Source organism: Columba livia, chromosome 18, assembly GCF_036013475.1.
Source record: "Columba livia isolate bColLiv1 breed racing homer chromosome 18, bColLiv1.pat.W.v2, whole genome shotgun sequence".
NCBI lineage: Eukaryota > Metazoa > Chordata > Aves > Columbiformes > Columbidae > Columba > Columba livia.
In genome coordinates this window covers 12,430,883-12,454,911 of record NC_088619.1, presented here as the reverse complement: position 1 = coordinate 12,454,911, position 24,029 = coordinate 12,430,883, and the positions used below count along the sequence as shown (strand labels likewise).

The 24,029-nt window shown below is 46.6% G+C and overlaps 1 long non-coding RNA gene across 8 annotated transcripts in view; it reads right to left on the bottom strand.

The window, feature by feature from the left end:
• Positions 1–24,029, bottom strand: part of LOC110365819 (uncharacterized) — a 158,718-nt gene that overhangs the window by 2,114 nt on the left and 132,575 nt on the right. For 3 of the 8 annotated variants that reach the window (XR_010467090.1, XR_010467097.1, XR_010467093.1), the window contains exons 3-9: positions 8,298–8,412; positions 7,589–7,693; positions 6,920–7,103; positions 3,354–4,696; positions 1,204–1,358; positions 685–836; positions 358–487 (exon numbers count right to left, since the gene is read on the bottom strand). This is a non-coding gene — a long non-coding RNA (uncharacterized LOC110365819). The remainder of the gene's footprint in view (positions 1–357; positions 488–684; positions 837–1,203; positions 1,359–3,353; positions 4,697–6,919; positions 7,104–7,588; positions 7,694–8,297; positions 8,413–24,029) is intronic. The other 5 variants (XR_010467091.1, XR_010467094.1, XR_010467096.1 and 2 more) reach the window with 5 other exon arrangements.

Here is a 24,029-nt window from a genome sequence, read left to right as displayed (position 1 = left end):
TTTAAACTGTTCTTTGTTAGAACTCCAGTTGAACAATTTGATAAGTTTCTCTTTTATCATCACATTATTAGTTGCAGTTGTTCCCTTTTCTCCCCATCATGTTCCCTGGTGAGAGAACATTGAGCTGGAAACCTGCAGAGCAAACAATGAAACAAGCTGTTTGTAAAGCCTTCAACACGTTCGGCAGCGGAGAAGAGCCCAAGTTTCCATGTGAAGGCCTGATTGGACAAAAATGACGTTAAACTTATGGAAAATATGGAAAAAGTAATAAAATTATAAATAAAACAAATACAATAAATTGGGAAGGCAGTTTCACTCGTAATGATTTGTGTTCCTAGTAACCCAAGACTCCCTTACCTTTGGAAAATTGCATGTTTTTCCAAGGAGGGAGCTGAGTGCAGGTGACGGGGCTGATGGTGGATCACTGAACGGCTCCATCACTGCCAGGGGCTGCTGCAGCCTCACACAAGCCCTTCCTGACAACGACCTGCATTATGATCCCAACCACACAAAAATCACTTAATGAAGCAGTGGGTAGTGTTAGTGCAGGAATTTTTGCCAGAAACAAATTTGGCTTGTTCTGAGGGATTTGCCTGGCAGAGTTACCCAGCTGCTTTGCACTGGATTTGCCTTTTCCCCTGGGTTTTCTTGGTTACCCCCGTGAGTCTGGTGTCCCACTGATACCTGTGGGGATTCTGGTGGGACGGGAACTCCGGTTTGTCGTTGCTATCAAAGCCAGCAGGTACTTCTGGATCTCACAGCTCTGCTTCCATCAGCCGCTCGTGTAGATGCTCTGCTTAACAGCTGCGGTGTCGTTTCAGCTTAAGAACCTAACTCTGAAAAGTAAAAAATAAAGTGCTAGCCTGTTTTAATCACTTCTGGTGCTTTATCATTAGATTAACAATAGCTATCAATATAGAATAAGCTTATAAAATATAAGAAACGTGGCTTGTATCCACAACTAGTCAAAGGTCTGTGGGAGCCCAGGGGCCAGCAGGGTTAAGGGCACCTGTAGGAAAAGCCACTAGGACAGAAAGAGTGATGGGGCTGGACTCGGCTGCCTCTGACCCTTTGTCCCACTTAATTAGGTACCAAATTAGATGGAGTCCATTGGGAATGGCTTTGGCACAAGCCGAGCAGAAAGCTTAAATTCATGACTTTCAGCTGGAAGAATTTCTGTCCCAACAGACCAAAGAAACTCACCCAAAGCCATCGTGAGAACCCAAGCGAGCTCCTGCAGACACAGCGCCGTGGTCTGAGACCGTTAAATGCTGAGTTATATGAATGAGACTGGCCCTTTGCTGTACATCAACAGCTTGGAAAAGTTTCCTTTGATACCACTGTGGTGATTCGTTTTGCTGTAAAAGAAAAAGAAAAGCAGCATATGTATCACAGATATTCTTTGAGGTGAAAGATCTAAATTTCCATCTCCCTGTGCCATTAGGAATGATACGGGTCTGACTGGCCACTATATGGTGAAAAAGTCCCTCCCTGTGCCAGTATTGAAAACTGTTTTTGCATTAGTTGGAGTCTTTTGGAGTGAAATAATATCGTCCCCTTTGTTTATTATATTGAAACTCGATAAAAGAAAGTGTCGGAGGGGGGAAAAAATAAGTTTGGGGTGTGAAATGAATGTTCTCGTCTGGGCTCCAGGATGCAGCCACGAGTAACGTCTGTGGCATCGCCGGCGTCCTGCTGCAAAAACCACTTAGTGTGCTGCAGTTGGGGCTTTGGTGGGAGAGGGACAGGCCCTGCTGTGCCAAGGGACCCCCACGGTCCATCCGTTGTGGGGACAGTTCCCTTCTGGGGGACGTTGCCTCTCAGGTGATGACTATGGCAGAGACAATAACTCAAGTCCAGATGCAGATGCTCCACATTGTTATCCCCCACCAAAGCAGACCCATGCGAGCTTGTTTCCAAGCCCAGCATCAGCTTGGTACCCCAGCACTCAGAATACATACAAAGCTAACTTTGCTGCACTGAAAAATTAGCAGAAAAGACCCCAGCTGAGGGAAGTAACCTTTCAAATGATAAAGGCACACTCTGCGCGTAAAGTGCTTGAGTGCTGATGTAAACACAAGAAATTACTTTAAATTACAAAGCCAAAGCAAAGCCAAAACAAAACCAAACAACACCCCCGTCCCCTCCTACAAGCCCACAAAGTCCCTGTACAAAAATGGATATAAAAACCTCCCATGGCTGAAATGCTGCGAGATTCCACAAGTACTAACCACTATCAATTTGTGCGGGGGAGGAAAAGCATTAGTCAGATTGCAGATGCTTTGGGCCAGCCCTCCCCGTCCTGTTTCACATCTCTGCCAGCTCCTGCTCCCTGACAGGGACCCAGGTGATAATGCAATAAGAACCGTAATAACAGCAACGCCACCAACAACATCACCAGCAGAAATATTGGCCTCCACCTCACCCAGCTCAGCACACACATCACTGGGCTATCAGACTATATCGATTTTCACCTGGGCAGCTCTAAGGTGTGACTACACAGGTGTGTATATATATATATATATATATATATATATGTATATATATAATATACCCAATATATCTGCTAATTCAGAAGGGCCAAGGCAGCACAGAATGGTGTGGCTGTTTCACCCCAGAGCCTGCGCTGACACAGGGATCGAGGGAACAGCCCGTCCCTACCAAGGCTCTTGCATTTCTTGGGGTCCAGGACCAGTCCAACATCTTCAATGTTACCAGCACAGTCTTTCCATAAATTGTTTTTCCATAAGAAAGACATTGGCTAAATGAATGAAAATAATAAAGGCTTATTTGAAAATGAGGAGCCTTAATATTTGGGGTTTTTTTTGAACTTTAGAGGCTATTTGAGATCATAGTTTCTGGTGTCCGGGTAACAAGAGCATTAGAAGGAGCTTGAGTTTAAATGAAAGCTGAGGTTCACACGAGTCCAAAAGCTGGAGTTTTACAAAGCAAGACAAACGAACATCCCTGCACTCCAGCTTACATCATGGCAGTTGGAAATACAACAATAATCTTGCTTTCCTGAAATGCTGCAACAAGACAACCGGTCGCTTCACCTATGCTGCTCTGAAGGATGGGTGTCTATCCTTCTCCTCTTGAGATGAATTATTATACCCTCTCGATTTAATATAAAAATGACGAATGCTAAAGAGAAAGAGCCCCTGCTGGCATCAGACAACTGCAGCTTAGTAAAGTTTGAGAGCTGGGCACCCTAAGGGTTAAAGGAAGAAATAATCTCCCCTTCTAAGAGCATGTGTGTGCACAAGAGCTCAAGCTGGTGTTTTTGGTTCACCAGCAAAACACACACACAGACACACGGATCCCGGTCACCCCCGTTTCAGGACACTCATTACCTCACAGCGCTAATGGAAACTCGTCTCCAGCGCGGGGTGAACCAGGAGGCCGGGGGGGGATTCTGCTCTCTGAGGTGTCGAGTACTAAAAGTGGCAGCAACTCCTGACAGTTCCTAAAAACCAGCCTTCTCGTGGCTCCCTCGGTTTCTGGGCAGAGCTAGAGAGCGGCCCCGAATGCAGAAACCTGGAGAGCAGGATTTAAAACATTAGCTCACTTGCTTTTACACGGAAAAGAAATACATTTACCCACCCTTTGGAACGGGTTCGCAGGGGTGTTCATCTCCTAATCTACAGCCCCTTAATGCGCAGCACAAGATGCTCCTGGGGAAGCGCTGGTTGCTGTGCAAAGAGAGTCCAGAGGACAGATTCAAAGTTCTCCCTCTGCCTCCGAATCCGGACAACCGCTGTGATTTTCCAGGTGTGACCTGGGGTTCCTCCCCACCCTTTGCACTGTGGCTGCTGCCAAATCCCTGCGGGCAAACCCGCATCCCAGCAGAGCTGCCCGAGCACGGCGATGCCAGGAGACTCGTCCCGGAGTGGTTGCTTAATGCACCGAGCGCTGATTGGGGACAGTGATGGGGTAACACACGTGGCAAAACACTCACCTGCTATGCGGTGGTATCTTTTTGCTTTTAAGCCTTTTTTGCTCTGACAGTCTCACAATTAGCAGGACCTCCGCGGTGTTGCCGCTGCCATGTGCATGCTAGTCCCAAAAGCTGAACCTCCAGCCCTACTCCAGTAGTCACAAACAGCCTTATAGAATCACTGAGTCATTCTGGTTGGAAAAAACCTTTAAGATTATTGAATGCAACCATCAACACTGTCAAGTCCACCATGTCCCTAATGTGAAACAAGTGAATGCGTAGCATGATGAACAAACCAGAGCAGGGTATTGTCCTCGCCTGCAGCACTTGTACCCCAAAACTGTCACTCCAGAGCTGAGCTCTGCACACCCCCCACCTCCACAAATGTTTTTTCCCTCCCTTGCCCAGCATCCCGGGAAGGACGACGGCTCCAGCTTCTTGAACCATCCGCCAGGGACTCACCTTCCACCACAGCCACGTGGGAGCTTGTGTAATGTTCTAGCACTATCAGTCACATCGCTCATATTTACTTCTTTTGGCCCGATTTTCCGCCCGCCAAATAAATTTGCAGCTGCAGAGGCTGAGCTCTAGGAGAAAGCTGAAGGATTTACTTCCAGCTATTGAAAGGTTTATAGCTCAGAAACGTGAAGTTGCACAGATTCTGCTGCTGGGGATGCGTCCTCCTCCTCTTCCTCCCCGAGATGCTACTGGGTTAAGGGGAATATCACATCATGGGCCACATCCAGCTGCTCCTCTCGTCTGCAGAGATAAATCCCACCTTAAACATTGTTTGAAAGCAATAATTCAGAGGCAGAACCTGTTGCCGGTGCCGGTTTATCGCTGTGTGCGCGGCACAGACACCTCATGGGTGCTGCTTGAAGATGAGCTGGGATGAAAAGCTCCTCCACGTGTCATTCCCAGCCGTCCCCGTCGTCTCCGCTCCATTAACTCTGGGACTGGCCCAAACATCTTCACTACGAACACGTGTGCCTGGGGAGGGCTCAGCAGCACCCGCAGCAGCGAGACGCTCTGGAGTGCTTTCTTTTGGCTAAAAGGGGTCATCCTTTCAAACTCACAAAAGGGAAATTATGAATGCGCTTGTCTCTGATTTATTATCAGTAGGGAGAAACTGTGCTTTTGTGGGTAGCTGAATCGAGCAGGACCAAGCCCTGGGATGAGACATCGCCTGCCCTGTGCATTTAGCACGGGGTACTTGTGTTACTGGAACTGTGGCAGCCCCTGGTTCATTGAATTGTCTTGTTCAGCTTGATGCTATTCAAAAAACAAACAACAAACCAAACCAAACCCAACACACAAAACCAGAGCAAGACAGCAGCACAGGCAGCAGACAGGGGAGAGAACAGGCGTCCAAAGAGCAAAGCAGTTTGCCAAAAGCGAGGACGAAGATGCATTTTCACCCAAGTCAGCCTCAGCATCACCACCTGCAAAGAAACACCCCCAGCTCTGTCTCTCAGGGAGCTCGGGGTAGGATGAGAGGCAGGTTTTGTACCCCCATCTGTATCTTCAGCTCTGTAGGGCTCTCAGTGTCACTTTGTGCCTGGGACGCCACCAGATAACTTCTAACTTTAACCCCCATGGTGCAATAACAGAGATCTCCAAGGGCAGAAATCAAATCCCTGGGATTGTTTGTCCCGCTCCCTCTTCAGTGTCCCCGCTGCTGTCCCCTCCTGGCTGTGGGACTCTGGGGACACCTGGGGCCAGCAGCTCCCTTGGTTCCCCGTACACCCCATTGGAGCCCAACGCCACTGGATGTCCTCTCCATCCTTTGGGACATCAGCCCTCACTCGAGCTGCCTCTATTTAAGCAGTTGGTGCTTCACAGATTAATTCCAGGCCCCTCAAGGGTAGAAAGACTTTTACCTCCGCTGGCCCTGAGACTATTCCGACAGCTGTAACTATTTCATTTTTAATTTACTCGATACAACTTGTCTCTGCTTAATCCATCAGGACAACTTGGAGGGTTCCTGACCCATAAATCCAGAGTGAGGAGGGCAGTGGGGCTGGAGGAGGAGGGAAAAGAAGGGGGAAAAAGAAAGGAAAAGAAGAAAATGCAAAGGATTTTTGAGAAATTTTATCTAAATCATAGCCAAATGTATTTTCCCAGCTTACTGCGAATGCACAACTAGACCAAGAAAACAGCCAATTCTCACCATGGGCGTGAGGCAAGACCTTCGCTTTAATCATGGTGACACACTCCACTATGCTTACGCTTTTCAATAACTTAAACCTCCTAACTTTGTCCAGAATGGGATTTCACCGCTATTCCCGTTAACCGGTTCCTTTGTTTAACACAAACACTAAAGAGGAAAAACTGCTTCGCATCTTCTTTACACAAATATAAACAAGTTTTACACCATGAACTTTTAAAGGCAAAACATCCCCTCCTCCAGGTGCCACTTGCCCCCCTCGCCCACCATCAGAGGCTCTGCTTTCTTCGGCTGGGTGGCAGGACTGCTCTAAATCAATCAGCTGACATCAGGCTAATGTCTCATTAGCTATGGGTGGGCATGTGCTTTGATTATAGGAAGAACCCGGGGCAATGACTTGTGTTTTTAAGGCCCACTTCTACACATATCAATCACCTTTTGACATGCGGAGCGGGAGGGAAGAAAAATAAGCTGCAATTAAAAAAAAAAAAACCCAAAGAAAGAATTCCGAAATATTAATGTATATATGAGGGTGTAGAAACATACGCTGCAGTTATGGCTCAAATGAAGAATACACTCTTGTACTTTGGCATTAATAACGAGACCTTCCCTGCCTTAAGTCCAAGAAATGTGTTTTTTCTCCTGCTGTCCCCTGTGGTTTTAAACAAGGAGAGGGGTTCCCTTTGTAGGGAAAGGAAGGGGAGATGCCTCATCCCCAGGGAACTGGTACTACTGAGGCTGTTCGAAGCAGAGCTAAACACAATTTCCCACCAGTGGAACCTGTTCTTTGGGAGATGCAAACCCCGCTGCGTTACCTGTGTCTGCTGCTGCGTATCTCTCTTTCTCCTCTTCAAGTCTGATCACCGGGCTCCCCTGAGATCGAGTTCCTCTTGGGTTGCTGAGCATCCTTTTCCCCTCAAATCTAGTCTTATTTTGCCATTGTCACCATCCGCATCCATCCCAAGTGTGGGCAGCAACGCTGCCGAGACAAAAGTGATGCTGGGGAGAACATTTCAGTTGGAGAATTTTTCTGCCTAAAAAAACCACCACCACCACCACCACACCAACCACAGCCCAACCAAACAAAAAACCAACCACGAAACCCACAGACACAAAAAACCCAAACCCAACAAACAAAACAAAAGCCACAACAAAAAACCAAACCAAACAACCCCAAAACAATGACCACCACCACACACCCTCTTCAAATCCCAACACCTCCATTTCTCACTTGAATTGTTTCACCTCAGTCTGTGTAGCAATGCTTCAGTTTATTGGGAAAGACAAGAGGGGCGTTTTTAGACTTACACGTAGGTATAGAAACCGTATAGGAAAGGTTCTAATTATAACTATTAAACTCAGAGAATAAAGGGATACAGTATTCCTAGCTAGGCAGTTAGGAGCTATGCAATACTTTCTGGGCTTTAAAACGTGTGGCAAACAATGTGATTTTTTAAAGGAAGAATTATTTTGGTATTATTTACCTTGCCCTCAGCGTTGGTTGTTCTGCTTTGGGTTGTTCTGCTTTGGGTGATGGACTTCACCTCTTTCCTGACAATCTCTCTGCAGAGCAGATGGGGACGAGGTTTCTGTGAGACATGCCAGGGGTGTACTTCAAATAATAATAATGCTGGTAATGCTAACAATAATGAAAGTCCTGTGATAAGCAGACTCTGATCGCTTTGTTCTTCGCTCCTCCTGTAATTCTCTGAGACCACATTTTAAAATTGGCCGATGATTATTCAGGGATTAGGGATCAGCACGGTGGTTTCACTGCCAGTCAAACCTTAAAATAATACGCAGATTCAAATAATTCAATTTTCTCTTCAATAATGAAGCAGACAATTTTAAAACCCACGGGAAAAAAACCACACAAACCCACACTGGGTAATTAGAAGGGACAGATTTTCTGAATGATCTCACGATCTCTCTCTCAACCTTCATTCGGTCTGATTTCTGCAGAGATTTAGTAATATCTATAGCACTCAATTAAATTCCAGAACTCATTAGGCTAGCAGTGTCATTTAGCATGCACATATATTGGGAATTCACAGCTAAATGTAAAACCTAAATTTAATAGAGCTGATCCCTCCAAGCGAGCAGCTCGCTCCCCCTCCAAACACCCGCCCGCTTCTGCAAGGGAACCTTCAACCAAACAAATGAAACAAATCCAAGTTTTCCACTGACACTTACCCATCAAACCTTGAACTTCTCCCCAAACTGCGGCAACTGAAAGCAGCTGGAGACTGGGGCTGGAGAACGAGGAGCAGCTGGGGAAGGCAGCGCCTGGAACAACACCTGTGGTTTCCTATGGGGCAAAACCAATAACGTGTCACAAGAAGGAAGTACCAGGGCCGTAAGTGCTCTTAGCATTAAAAAAAAAAGGAAAGTCTGCTGAAAACACATGGCTGGAGACTGGCTCAGAGGACCTTGGTTTCTTGAGGGACTAACTACACATTGAAGGCAGAGAGAATGAAAAACACAACAACAAAAAGAGCACTGTGTTTCCAGAGGAGCTGTGACACAAGGGAAAGGGTTCAGATGCTGTGGCAGTGTCCCTCAGTGCAACAGTCACAGTGCAGAGCATCAGTAATGTTGTTATTATTATATTAATTACTATATTATTATATGATATTGTATTACGATGTTTTGTATTATTTTGTATTATATTCTAATATTAATGCCATCTCATATGTAGAAGAATTCCAATATAGCCCCAAGACTGAACAAGACTGATCAGGAACACCACAAACAGATGACTACTTTTTCTTTTGATATGTTGCAAAAGAAGTTCTTTTTTTTGAAAAAGCACCATCACGCTGCTTTAAGCAATTACTTTGTGTTGCAGGGAGAACTCCTGCCCAGCAGTTCGTGTCTGGAAATGAGACTGAAGACACCTGGATTATGTTAATGGTCCTACTGCTGACTTACGGCTGACAGCGGGAGGATGGCGCTTCTAAGTGCTTCTTGTCAGAGGCTGAGTTACTGTTCAAGAGGCTTTCCCAACAAGGGTTTAAAGCAAACTGAGAACAGAGAGGCTTTATCAGATGACAGTAAAATCCAGAAGGATGAGCTGGTGGTGGAATCCAGCTCGTACATACTGTGTGTGTTCTCACCTATGGGGGAAGAGGAGGATGAGGTGATGACCACCCTATGGTAATGACCACCCTATGGTAACCACCACCCTATGGTAACAACCGTCCTATGGGCATCTGGGAGACAGCAAAGGGGAATTTGTGGAGGCAGAAGAGAGAAACCAAGGATACCCACGAGTCACCACAGCCATGCGAGTGGCCCTGGCTCTGTTCTGCGCATTGATTCACAGCTTGGAAGAAGGTCCCAAACCACAAATCCTGCAGCGAACCGCTGTACCAAGCTCATTTACTCAGACTTCATGCAGGGAGTTAGGCTTTTTGTCCATTATTCTATTTATTACCAGACGTGAAAATAATAACTCCTTCAGCTGAGGCTACACAACCACAATCGGTCAATTCAGTCCATGGCATAGACGTTCTCCTGGACTCCCTTCTGAGTTCAAACTTTCACCAGTTTCCGAGAACAAGTTTTCCTGTCTGTGCTCAGCTAGAAAACTCCATCTCGTCCTGGCAGACAATGATCTGGATAAAATTTTTCACATTATAGGCCTCCAGCAATAAACACACGTGGGGATGATGCCGTGAGCAGGCAGAACTCCAGTTGGAGCATTTATTCCAGCAGTCCAGGTGTCGGGAGGTACCACACAGCTGCTGTGATTTCCCCACGAGTTGCAAAGTCTCTTTGAGGACGTTGGTCCCCATTGCAAAGCCTTTCAGAGCACCTTTTCACTATTGCACCAGGGCCTCAGTAGACTGTAAATAAACCACCACCATTTCACACCATCGGTAATACTGCTCTTTCATTTCAAGAGAAAATTTGAGCCAGAGAACTTGGAGCCATCCCATTCCAACAGTTTCCGCAGGTAAATGCTAACTAGGAGGTGCTGTGAGGAGCAGGGAGTTCGACTTGATGACCCTCATGGGCTCCTTCCAACTTGATAAATTCTAAGAGGGTGTTGGAAATGCCGATAAGCTGGAGTGACCTTGCAGAGCTCAATGAAACCTCCACTATGCCTGTATGTCCCCTTGGGACAGGAGAACTTGCAACAGGAAGGATGTTTGTCACAAATGCCACACCCCTCCTAGGCTACATAGGTGTCTAAATGTAAAGAAGGACATGGCTCAGGGTAACAGCTCTCAGTTTCTGATGTGTGGCAATAAGAATAAACCAGCCTAACCCAGCTCCTTGGCCACTTATCTGCTGGACGGGGCTTTTCTAAAGCCTGCTTGTCTGAGGCAGCACGCAGCCGTGCCAATCGTTAATCCCCCAGGTACAAGGTTGGTATTCAAAAATGCTGGCGGCTCATGGGGCTGAGAAATCCCAAAAAAATAAAAGAGAGAGGTTGAGGAGCTTTGGTACAGGAGTGACTGGGGATTTCAGGCACGGCCACAGATTGTGATGGGGCTCTACCCGGGGGCTGCAGCTTCCACACACAGTTTAAGGCATCCCCATCACCAAGGAAATCACTGCAGCTTCCACACGCAGTTTAACACATCCCCATCACCAAGAAAACCACTAATGCTGAAGTATTTTTTTTAAAAAAGGCCTGCATTTCACTGCTGCATAAGTTTCCTCTCAAGTTGCTAATTACAAATCCTACAGAATCAAGCAAAACGCATTTTTTGGCTTTAAATGTGTCACAACTGTGAACTGCACTACAGAAAGCCCAGGTTATGGTTTTATTTCTCCTCCCAGATCTCATGTTTTCTCATTAATTAGTGCCAGTTTCAGTACATTAGATGACTTTTTAATGTTTCCTATGTAAAAAGAACAGAAGGTTTTTTGGTTTTGTTTCTTTTCCCCTTTGCAAATGGAAAAGCAAAGAGACCTTTTTCATTTATATGCAGCTATTTTTTAATTTTCTTTTGAAAAAACGTTGCCAATACCCAGAAGTGTCAAATTCTAACACGCAGGGGGAATAATGTTGTTTTTTAGCTGGTAATAGTCTGTGTTTTTGTGGCTGACTATTGGGAAATTTTTAACATATTTCTTCATGCTGCCCTTTCAGCAGACGAGATGTGAGAGATGACTTCTTCATGTGCCAGGCTAGAAAACCCAGAAAGAAAGTGCATCTCTTTCTCAACAACGTTCAGGATATCTTTTACTTAGAAAGCAAAAATAATTACATACTTGGGACTGCTTGTATATACATCTTTACGTTAACAACCAGAAACCAGACGATATAGGTTTTTGCATGAAATTCAACTCCTTGCGTACTTTGCTTTGGATTCCCATGTTGCGTTTTCAATGCCTGGGACTTACAGCCTGTTCCATGCACTGCACCTGTTATTTTGTGTGATTTTTGCAGTGTTGGGTCACTTTGGAAGACCATGGGCTTTGCTGGGGGTTGGGGAGGTTTTAACCTTTTCAGCAAAGCAAACTCTTGAGTGTATTAGCCCCTGCACCTTCATACAGAGCTGGAAAATAATGAGTGAACTAAAGAATATCAAGGCACAGCCTTAAGGCAGCTTCTTTTTGGTAAATGCAGCATGGAAGATTTATTTCATCCTCCAAAAGATGCAACTTCAGAGCATCATGTGGGCACCCTGAGCCTCACATGGACCTGCCTGTGCCACGTCTTGATGCCACCTTCTGCTGATCAGACCCTGCCCAGAGCAGGATTTGGAGCTGAGTTGGACTTGGAGGGGGAGATCTGCTCTGTGCTTTGAGAACCTGACTCCCAGCTCACGGGATTTAACTTTGTGCAACCAGAAATTCAGAGTGAATTGCTGGAGCTCGTGAGCTCCTGTGCCAGTACTTCCCATCGACGCTGCAGCATCTCGTCCTCCGCTGCGATGCTGGGGTCTGGTTCTCTTAACCCAGCAAAGCCCAGGAAAACCTCAGTAACTCCACTGAGGTTTCTGCTTTGGGCACTGCTGTGAGAAGAGAATTAAACCATGGCAGTGTGAGCAAGCAGCAACCCTGGCAGCCAGAGATGCTCTGAGTGCTGCTGTTAAACCTTGGACCAGCACATGAGCTGGGATGCTTCAGGCAATGCCCTTGTTCCTCTGGCTCATCTCCCCAAGCATCTTCACGCTGGCGAGTGCTGTATGGCAGCCTGGGAGATCAAAGGGGCTGAGGAAGCTGAAGGTGCTGAACACAGGACAGGATTTCATCCTTTATCAAAACCCAGAGCATCCCCTGTGTGCCGTCCCCTCCATCCCTTCCCAGCCGCACGGACGCCCCACGCTGCTGCCGCTTTTGCCTGCTGCTCGGTGACATCTTTCAAAAGCTACTTCATGTGACCAAGGACACAAGTCCAGGCCTATTTCTTGATCCCACTGTGCCTGTGAAACAAGCCTCTCTGGGCAGTTTCCTTCTGGGAGTAAACTGTCATTTTTCACCACATAAAATTTTATAAGTTTCAAGCAAATGGAAAATAGATTTTTTTTTTTCCTACCTTCCCCCCCCAAAATGCTTTATGGCTGCAAAAACAGAATTTGTGGTTTGAACTGTTAAGGTTTGATGCAGAGGGCTATGGAACCTTTTATGTAACCCGCTGGCCTGAATAATTATCAAAATATTTTGCTTTCCACTCTTTCTAAGCCTCTGCATCAGAAAAAAAGAAAAAAGAGCATATGCAACCTTTTGACCACAAAATAACACTGGTAAGAAAGCCCCCCTTGAGCAGCCGTGCCCACGGGGCTGCGCTGGCCACGGCCCCGGGGTCATCGGTCCTGGGCTGGGGACAGGGGACCTGGGGCATTAAGCCTGGGGGATGCAGGAATGGACCTCACCTGAGAGGGACTTTGATGCAAAGCAGCTGATTTCAGAGGAGGAAACTGCTCTTTAGAGATGAGCAAGATGCACCGGAGAGCCACGTCCGGCTCCGAGACATCAGGTTTTGAAAATATAACATCATCTAGAATGTATCTCTCTGCATCATATACAATCCAGCTCTCTGAGAAGCACCTCGGATCTAGTTCATCTCCTCTGCCCTTCCGCCGAATGCTATTTCTATTATTATTAGCCTGACAGGAACATTTAAAGTCCATCACAAAAGATGTGGCAAAAGCCACATCTGCAGTAATGAAGCTTATATGGACAGATGGGCTTTGCACACACTAACACAGCATCAGAGACAGGGACAGTCCCCAAATCCAGTGCCCAAAACAATTTTCATAATCTAATTAACAAATATCAGTGTTGGGGAATTTGTCTCCGTGGTCGGCGCCGATGCCGAGAGCCCCACGTGGGGGTGCAAAGCCCTTTGTGCCCCGATCCTGCTGCTCTGTGCCGAGCAGGGAAACCCTGAGGCTTCTCCAGACACTGCGTGAAGTGGGAACCTCTCCCCATCCCCAGCACTCGGCTCTTCTTTTACTCCCGGAATGACCCCAGTCTCTCAAAGAAAAGCCATTGCACTTCCACTGCTCCCTGTAACTCTGCTTTGGACTGGTTTGTATTTACTTATGCTTCTATATGTTTAAATATAAAATTCTAAGTGCTTTTAGAGCAAAAGTGTGTGTTATGTATTTTTGTATAGCAAGTAGGGAGTTGTTACTTCCAATCTGACCCATTAATTTAATCTTTAAATGGAAAGTTAGGTGTCTGATCGCATTAATGTTTTTATTACATCTTTCCTATTTGTTTCTTCCAAACTTTTCCAATCCTCTCAGCTTTTGGATGACATATTTTGATTGCTGAAAGTCCAAGAGGTGTTAAAACACTTTCTTTTTAAAGTAAACCCAGCAAGAACGATGACTTTCTTTCCTATCAGCTCACACAGATACAGCAATCCCTTTGCCTAAAATGTCAAGATGCCAAAGGTGATTTTAAAAACTCTGCCTGGGTTCAACTCCTTTTGATGCAGTATCAACATAAAAACTGAGCACAACTAAGACCACGCAGGTTACCGAGACCTTTCCACGCGTGTTGGATGGATATTTGTTCTGCACTGAGGGTCCCCTGGGACACAAAGTCCTCATCCACCTCGTCCCACACCCTCTGCCACCTCTTCACAGCCCCTCGGTGCCACCCCTTCCACATGCTCAAAGTGGGGAAATACGGGAGGATTTGGTGGTGGGCGGCCCTTGGCGTGTCCCACCTGGAGCAGGGCGAGAAGAGCTCAACCTTCTCTTGGTGTAAATCAGTGCAACTCACCCAAATTCATGGGACTGCAGGATTTTGGGTGAAACAACAGTTCAAGCCCAGATTCTACCCTCACACCCAGGGTCAGACTTTGGTCCTTCTGCATTATGGTGCTAATTAGACAAGGCTGTTAAGGAAAGGTGATGGTGGGGGAAGAACTGGAAACTTGTTACTGATCTCATTCTTGTACCCAGAGCAGGATAAGGATGGACAGAAATCCCAATTAGATGACTAATTTAGCTCCTTGAGCAGATTTTAGCCTTTAGCCTCGGAGCCAGAAGCGGCACTTATTGCTTCTGGGTTTGCCATGCTTGGCTGATTATTGGTTAATTAAGGCTTTTCACTGAAAGGCTTGGAAACGCTGGCTAACCCGGAGGAATGTGTCTTATACCCCGGAGTCATCCTTGCTGGCTCTGCCTCCCTCCTGCTACCCCTAGAAGTTAAAATGAGCTGAAAAATGGCTGGGGAGAAGCCTGAGGGGACACCCGGCAGAGGGACCCCAGGGGAGGACCAGGGACTTCAAAAGGCCGGTGTCACTGGGATGCTCCCTCCAAAACCACGTGGCTGGGCACAGCAGAAAGCCCTACTCAATCACCCAGGGTTTAATTAGAGCACTAAACGAGGCCACTGATCCCCCAGCACAGCGATACCCAGGGTTTCCAAGCCCCACACAGGCGATGCAGCATCATGTGCAGGGACGTGCAAGGTGACATCCCCACTGTCCACAAACAGGGTTTGGTGGGACCATCTCTCACACATTCTCACAGCCCCTAACAACAGCTTCCAAATCACCACGGGAAAGCTCGTGTCTGCCCTCCCAGGTCCAGAACACACAGTCACTATCCTGAAGTGCTTTGGGAGGTTTTGCTGAGTCCTATGAAAGAAACAAAATCTTTCCCTCTCCTTTCTGTAGGAAATCTACAGAAATGGCTGGTTCCAGTTTCCTGGAGTTCAGGTACAAAACCCCATGCCTTCCCTTCCTTTGCCTCCTAAATCAGTCAAATACTAGAAGTGTTTCTTGCTGCAGAGGCAGAAATACATTACACCTTGGGCGATGTCCAGAATAAAAGCGTTTTCCTCCTTTACAGCACTAATTGAGAGGTTTATAGGCCTACAAAAAATAATATTCCATAGCTCCTAGGGCTTCCTATAGCACTGCACACCTTGAAGGTCTGAAAACACTCAATCACGCCCTGACTCAAAGCAAAATGGGGGGTGGGGTGTAGCAGCAAGGGAAGGGGACAGGTCTCTTGTCCCAACTCAGCCCTGACCAAGCAGGGCTTCTCCTCAAAAGGATCCAGCACGTTCATTTGTTTTGTACTTGTCTACCAGACCTGATGAAAACCTTCCCTTCCAGCCCCAAACGTGCTCAAGCCAGTCCCCAGTGCCCCCAAATGAGGCTTCCTTGAACGTCTCTAAGGTGACCAGTGATTTCAAACAATGGCTTGCTTGTTTTTTGGGTTACACTCAAAAATGAGCAGTTGCAACCACTGGTAATGTCAACCTTGATCAATATTCCACGCTTTGAGAAGCAAGCTGAAAAATGCCACCTCTTCTGTGAAGACGAGCACAGTGTAAGTGATATTTTTCACAACTCTGAGCTTGCACACCTGATGCTCCTCAGCAGTCTGCATCTTGGGCCTGGAATTCATATTTTGGGACCATTATGAATAATCATGAGGACCAGAAATAAGTTATTTTTATGGGCAAAGCCAAAAATCTTTCCACTATTGCCTACCTTCAGAGCAGGGACTTCCAATCATAACATTGCATGCTGGGAAGCTCGCGATCAATACCAAGTGCTGGAAGTAAGGGTGTTCCTCCCTCTTCTTCACTGCTGTTCGATGTGAATCCCTGTGTGTCTAACAGCTTTGAGCAGGTACCTTGTAACAAAGTCGTCTTACAAGACCAGACCTAAAAAAGCTCAGCTCCACAGGCTCCCAGTGTAACTTTTTTAGCCTGATTAGTTTTCTTTTTTAACCAGTGTAACTGGATTTCATCCCTACACAGCACTGCCCAGTTAGAAGTGGGTTGCAAAAATACCTCCTTTTGCCAAGATATCCTAAACACCATTTTTATAGGTAGAATATGCAATCCAGACCCTCAGCTGGTGGAACTTGGCCCCGCTCCAGCAGAGCCAGCACAGGGACACTGATTTACACCCGCGCGGGAGCCGGCCCATGAATTTTCTCAGCCTATTTGGTTATCTCAGTCTTACTCCATCGCAGTGTGTGTTTGATCCCTACTGCAGGAACAGAGCCAGTCTGGAGCACTGACAGGGATTAATCTGCCTCTCCATAGGATCCTATCATCATTTCAGGGACTCCGAGGGTACTTTCAGTCCCTATTTGCAAAGGAACAACCCCAAACTGCTGGAACTGGAAATACCTGCCTCGCTCTTCTGCATCTTTCATGAACTTGCTGCTGTCCCTCTCCTGCCGGCAACAGGGAAAAGGATGAAGATGGGTTAAAAAAAAAACAGCTCTCCTTTTTATGGAGAGGCTTTACAGTATTTCAGGAAATAATGATTTCAGTAAAACACAGACCTCACTGAACTGACGGACAGCCTCAGCAACAGGCAGGGAGGTGCCAGAGTCACAATCCTAGAGAGAATAAGGCCTTCAATTACTGCAGTGATATAATTAATTAATTTATGACTGTAGCCAGACAGCAGCGACAGCAATATTGACTGACTTCACTGCAATCTGTGCTGCTGACTAATGCTCATATCAACACCTACAGCGACCAACCAGCCACCAGCCCCTTTGCTGGCTGAGATTTAGCTTGATTTCTCCAGAGAACCTTTCCAGATCATTTGAACTAATTGAGGTAATGGAGAAATTGTTCTCATGCCAAAACACTTTTTTTTTTTCCTTCCCTCCCCCTCTTCTTTTGGTAAGATGATGATATTTAACAAGCTTCTGGCTACTACTTAAAGGAGCAGGGCAGTATCTTTAGGAGCAGCTCAGTGCTGCAGTTTATCCTCCCCAAGGTTCCACGAGCCAAATTGTACCCCAACATCTGCTAAAGCATCTGGAAACACCCCTTTAGCAGGAGCACGTTGCGCACTAATTGCGGTGATTATCAGCAGGCAGCATTTACAGCCTCTCTGGCCACTGGGGCTGCAGAATGTGGTTTCCATCAGGGCTGCCCTTCCCTCCCACCTTGTGCAGAGGGACAGGGCTCCCCGCACACCCCGCCTGGGCTGGGCGATGCTCTTCAGGTGCATCTTTAGACACCTGAACAACATTAAATTCTTGTCCTTAATCAGTGCCTCAGTTTACCAGGCTCCCCATTAGACTCAGCTGTGTACTGTAACTCAGTGACCATCCGATGTCCCCTGGGGCTTCCCACATTGCCCAAATCATCGTCACCAGTTGTGTAACTCTTAACACATCAAGAACTGGTTGTTCTGGGGCAGCACGTTGCGTGGAAGCTTAAAAAAAAAAATCCATCTGTGACTGGAAGAGCTGCTGCGCAAAACCTCCTCGGGTAGATCCCATGCAAGTTCAGCAAGACAGCACTTTTGGAGAACATGTTGCCTCTTGCAAGTTGGGTAACACAGGAATCGTTGCCAGGCAGCCTGGATTGATCCAGGTTAACAAACTGATTGCTCCCAGCAGCAGCCTCAGCCCTTGCAGAAATGCTCCGTAAGCAAAGCTGCCCACATGTCAGCGCCAGACTGCTCAGATGCTGCGGGGGGGACCAGGAAAATCTAGAAGAAAAGCAGGGAGTGGATAATGCTGGGAGTGCAAACTCCCCTTTGGGGCAGATCCCCCACTCCAGCAGACAGCAGCAGGAAGGGCTGCCTACAAAATAGAGCTGGGGGTTCAAAGGGCAGAAACTTTTCTTGGCTATAAGGAAATCAGCCCAAATTGTCCAGGAGAAACGCTGGGATGGAAGCAAAGCCCATGGTGGGGGCTCTGCCCCAGCCAGCTCTGTCCCTCCGGTCCTTGGCCTTCAAGATGTGTGGGCTGGTGGAGTTAAAGGATAGAGATGCAAGACCGGGTGGGCCAGGCTGGGCTTTAGTTTTTTGCTGTAACACAGATAAAGAATGCTCATTTTCACATTGCATCACTTTTTCTTATAGCGCATTTTTGATAGGTGCCCAAAGACATAGCAACCCCCCAGTGAAGCCTGCTGCCTGGGCGTGCTTGTACGGCTGAGATTAATCCTCATCTCTGCTGAGCCAGCTTCCCCCACTCATATTCTCCTCTAACCTGCCTGCTCACCAGGTACCTTGTTAGAAATTGCACTTCAATGGACAACATTTGGGGGAAAAAATATACATATATACATATAGCTGAACACCAGTTCTGCTCTTTTGCTCCAAGTGAATGTTAATTACCCAGGGCTGCCACAACTGGCATTAATCATACCAGAGCGTCTAGAGGCCTCTAGTGTCCAGAAGCCACAAGAACCAGGCCAGCACCTCCACATGAGACATCACACTGAAATAACCCAGACAAGCAGGATGAGCTGGGGACCAAGAGACGCTGCATTATTAGCAGGAGGCTGATTGAAACTCATTGCTTTGCTACAATAGATGGCTTACCCAGAAAAAAAAATAAATAAATCATGGATAAGTGCTTTTTCAGTACTGGCACACAAAATAAATCATTCAGTACAACACTAGAGCTCCCCAATTACACATTCCTACCAACACAAGCCAGCGGTGCCCCACTCCTGTACAGGTGATGGGCGCAACCCACCGGATCAAGCAATGACCAAAAGCACTTACAACCAGAACAGTGCGTGTAGGGACAGCGTATGCAAAACCCACTGAGACTGCACACACTTGGTGTTATAATTACCATCCTAGGGAAGAGAAATCCTTACTTGGGTCATATAGGAGCCCCCAGACACTTGGGGAGGTGGAGGCCTTGGATGGGGAGGTGGAGAATTGGATGTCCACTGCTGGAGGCGCTTCCACCTGGGGAATGGGATTTCTTGGCCCCACATTGAAATACCTTGGCTGTCAAAAACATCTGCTACAGGAGATGGGCAGCAGAGGTTCCTTCTCCTCCCAGCTGCCCATCCCAACAAATTCTGCTCCTCCGCTGGTCCCACTTTGCACATGGAAATGCAACTAATCAGAGGCCACTTTCTAAGAAGCAGAAAAGGCTCCAGCTTTGCCAGTAAGTCAGAATAATGCAAATTTAAGAGAGAAGGTGGAGGAGGGGGCTCCAACAACTTATTGTTTTCCAGAACCGCTTCAATTAGCAAACATCCCATAAGGAGAGAGAGAGGGAGAAAGAAAAGAAATTTCATGCGCTGCCACAGCCGCAGTCAGTGGCAAACGCTACCGCAAAACACTTTCATCTCCCCTCGCTCCCTCTTGGCATTACATCACGCCAAGTGCATCCTGGGCAAGATTGTTATGCTAATAAAGCCGCCCATGAGATTGGATTCTCCTGCACTGGGAGAGACATTCCCACCAGGTCCTGGCACTCCAGCTTATTCAAACCAGGCTGAATCGCCCCCAGAGAATAAAAGATGCAAGCTTAATTAACTACTGCTCTCCGTTCCCAATCCCGGCTCGATTGTTGTGCTGGCTGCTCCGGTTGCTAAAGACCCAGTGCCAGGCTGGTCGATAACGGGGCTGCTGGACCACAGCACAGCCCAGGCTCTCCTCTCCTCGTTTTATTTACCACTATTGTGCTGCTGCGGGTGCTGCTTTTCCGTGCCAGTGGCTTGCAATGCTCAAATCAGTCATGGAAAAATTCAGGACCCTTGTGCCAGTTTTATTCCCCTTTTCCTTGTTTTCACCATTAGGTGCCTGTCTTTTCCGGTTTGGATCTCTTTAAGAGCTTTTACGACTGGACAAAAAAGAGCCAGCTTTTACATCCAACAGCATCTTTAATGGATTTTACTAGCTGCTTGTGCTGCCGATTTTGGAAAAAAAGCTGCATGCTTTAAGGCAGAAAAGCAGAGAAGTAGCATCTGGCCTTCCCTGACCCGCTCCCAGCCCTCCTAGGAAGGAAAAGCCAGCGGGAGCCTGGGGGGCGATGTGGACAGGACAGCCCCGAGCGCCACGAGGGAGGGAAGGAAGAATCCACAGGCTTTCAAGCCAGCAAACCAGCCTGGGCTGAGACCCTCTGGGCAAAGTCCCTTCCAGAGGCTCAGAAAAGCCGTTGCATTGCTGCAGGGTCCTCCTGGGAATGGTTTGGCGGGGGGGGGGGATGGAGCTGAGGATGTGCATCTCCAAATTCCTTCAGAAAGGGAGGGAATGGAGAGGGAGCAGCTGCTGAGACTCGGAGCTTTTTCTGCTGGTGAGGGTTTAGCACCAGGCAGCAAAGCAAACAGCCTAAAAAACCACAATGGGGCAGAGATTTGCCATATGTGACTGCAGTTTTGCTCCTGCCTGCTGCCTGTCCCCCCCAGCAGTCTCTACTTTCCCCCCACATCTTTAGACTCTTTAGAGGAAATAAGGCTTTAAGTCATTCCCCTTCCTAAGCACTGTCACTGGGTCACCACCTTCTCCCAGATCCGAACAACCAGGGATTGGAACTTGTCACGTCCTCGTGGGATGAATCTCTCACATCTGCACAGCTGGGGCCCTGCCCCTCCATTAATCGGCAATTAATGCTGGAGAGGGCACTTAATGGTGCTCTATATCAACTTATCTCAAATGGCAGATCGAGGAGGAGACCACTTTAGCCATGGAGCTGGTTTATCTCTTAGGGAGAAGTGGAATATTTCTTTCCCTGTTCCCTACCCCTGTGATTTATACCAACCTGACATTTGCATTTACACCACTAAACCAGGTTCTGACAAGAATCTCATTAAATGTTGCAATAAATCAGCTCCTCTGACAAGTATCTTTTTACTGCCTTTAGAAATGACAGATGTACACCCATTCCGGGACCTACTCACATGCATGTACACACACAGATGCACATACAAACACACACTTTTAAAACCTTGGCTTAACATCCTGTCAGGCTTTCCAAGGATGAAATACTAGTCATGCTCAACAGCAGGGGAAAAATGCAAGTTAAGAGTTATAGACAAGGAAGGAGAGAAGCACTCAATACAAAATGAGGTGGGTCACCTGCCAGGGGGATCCAGGGATCCCTTCCAGACCACAGAAGCTCCGCAGGCATCGGCGATCGCACCCACCGCGCGCAGATTGTGTGAAAGTTGGGACAGGGCAGGAGCCAGATGGTATATGGAGATGTATATTTATAAGAAAAGCTAGAATTAAACGTTTTAGAGATCACAGTCAGAAAGTACACAGATGTTCAAATGGGAAAGAAAAGCCAGTTAAAGTTGGTCAAAGTACAAAATTAAAAGAAAATAAACAGCTTAGAAGCAGCAGCTACAGCCCTCACAGGAGAATAACTCCAGTTCTAAATCCTTGCAGACGTTATTCCAAAGACCAAGAATAAAAGAGCCTGATTAAGGGGAAATGATTATTATAGGTAAAAGCACAAAAAAAACCCTACTTACCAACTGTTGCTTAATACTAAAGACTTCTTCTAGTTCCAAGCAGATACATGGTCGGTGTTTGAAGTGATGTGGATGTGCCTGCAGCCCTGACCCCACAGAGGCAAGTCAGCACCTCACTCCAAAAGCCTCTATAGACCACAGCTGCTTAATGTCACTTTCTTTATGCCCCCAGCAGTTCTGCAAGGCACCGGCTTACCTTGACTTGGGTATCAAGCAAACAACTGGCACCTTAACCTCCTTAAGGAGAAACATTGATTTCACCTGTGAAATCAAGCAGTTCAGCTGAACGAGCATTTTAAAGGGCTCCTGACCGTGGCAACGGAGGCTCTAATCCCAATTGTAAACTGCTACGGATTGAGTTTTTGCCTGATATCAACATTTGGCCTTTCTAAGAACTGTTGGATGATGAAAGACAAGAACGGGCATTAATTCTGTCTATGTATCAAGACTTCGAGCCTTGGTTCTATAGGTTCTCCATCTAGAAGTTTATCAAAGACAATGGGGAGCAGAAACCTCCCTGCAGGAGCTCAGACACAGGTGGCTCAAGTCCCAAATGACAATATCTTTTCACTTGCCAATCACACGGTGCCTCCTGACTAAATTAAAAGGTCATTTCCCCATTTTGCCATAACAATGTGGTCTAAAAATAAACTCTTGCCTTAAAAAAAAAAAAGAGCGGGGAAAAAAGAGGAAAAAAATCGAGAGGGGGAGAGGAGAAAAAAAGAGTCCTAAGTTGTGCTGGTCTTCTTGCCAACATCCACAATCCCTCTTCCAAATAACCTCTCATTTACATGCATGTTTATTTAGTTTTCATGGCTGTCTGGAAGTCAGAACTTTTTTCCCCCTTCTTGCCGAAGACAAAGATGCAGAGAGGTAGAGAAATGTAACCGCCATTAGTCAAACACATCACCACGACCAGCCGCCATGCCTGGTTTTCTGACTGACCAAACAGCCAGCTCACATGTGCTGAGGGTTTATGTCCTGGGAAGGTGTTTTAAAAACGAGCCGATAAAAAAAAACAAAACAAAGAAAGAGGGATACACATGAAAAACAGCCCTTCCAGCTCCCTCCTAACATCCACAGACATGTTTCCGAGCTTTCTTAACCTGGCCTTGCTCCGGGGAGGGTGATCTTTCCCCTGAAAAGCTCTGCATTGGTTTCATCTGATTTCCTCAAATAAGTTATTTTGGTTTTATTCATTATATTGCAATTGTGCTAAATATCTCAAGAAACCATTGGAGCAAGATCATAAATGCACATAAGGTCAGGAAGTGTTCTAAAGACACACGCAAAACTCACGCTTACCGGTAGAAAAGGCTTCACGTAGCACTTAGAAGGACAAACTGCATTCGCTGAGGATCCAGAAAGCCTAAAACACAGAGTATCATTTTTTCCTGAGACCCCCAACAAAATCTGCACTGGAGTGTGAAATGGAGTAGGTGTAATTAAATATTGAATAGCCTATTGATGTTCTTTCCTGGTATTTAAATCATGCCCCATGTGGCTCTCATTACCCAAACACACACATGCTTAACTTTGACCATGCGAATACGCTGAAGTGGAGGCAAGAGAAATGTGTCCGTGCACAGGAAAAGCTGCAGGGCCATGTTCATGGGATCAGACGTGTCTCTAATTGCTACACCCTATTTCATCATAATCCTGGGGTATCAAACCTGGGCCTTGATTTATCCTTTAGCACTGGCCTAGACTTAAAGAGGGCGAGCTTGACTGTTTGGGGATGCCGAATACACAAACAATTTCTGGACTTTTTAGGAAACCCCTTCCTTCAATGTGTTGAAGCTCCATCTGTCTGTGTCAGCCTGGGGAGTCAAGAAGTATTTTGGTTATCACCACCTACCTCTTTAAGGATTTTCTATGTAAAAGTTTATTCTCTATAGATGGCTGAAACTGTCTAATTTCCCTGATGTGGGTGAAGCTCTACTAATATAAAAACACTTACATTCATATGGCTTATTCCTGTAGGAGAAAAGGGAATGAGCTTAGATGGTATAAGGCACCCTTATGCTGTCCACACTACAGGATGTGCTGCTATAACTGTATGGGTAAAATATCACAGCCTCAGCCAACATAATTATACCAGTACAAAAGATACTGTGTGTAGACCAGAGCTACATGTGCCACTTTCTAATACTTTCATATGCCACTTTTGGCCCCTGTTGTACCCGAATTAAAACACTTCATTCAGTCGGGTCCTTGTCGGATCCCAAGCAGCAGAGAAAAAACTGGCCAGTCTACGTGGGTCAACAGATACTTCTGACATGGAAAGGC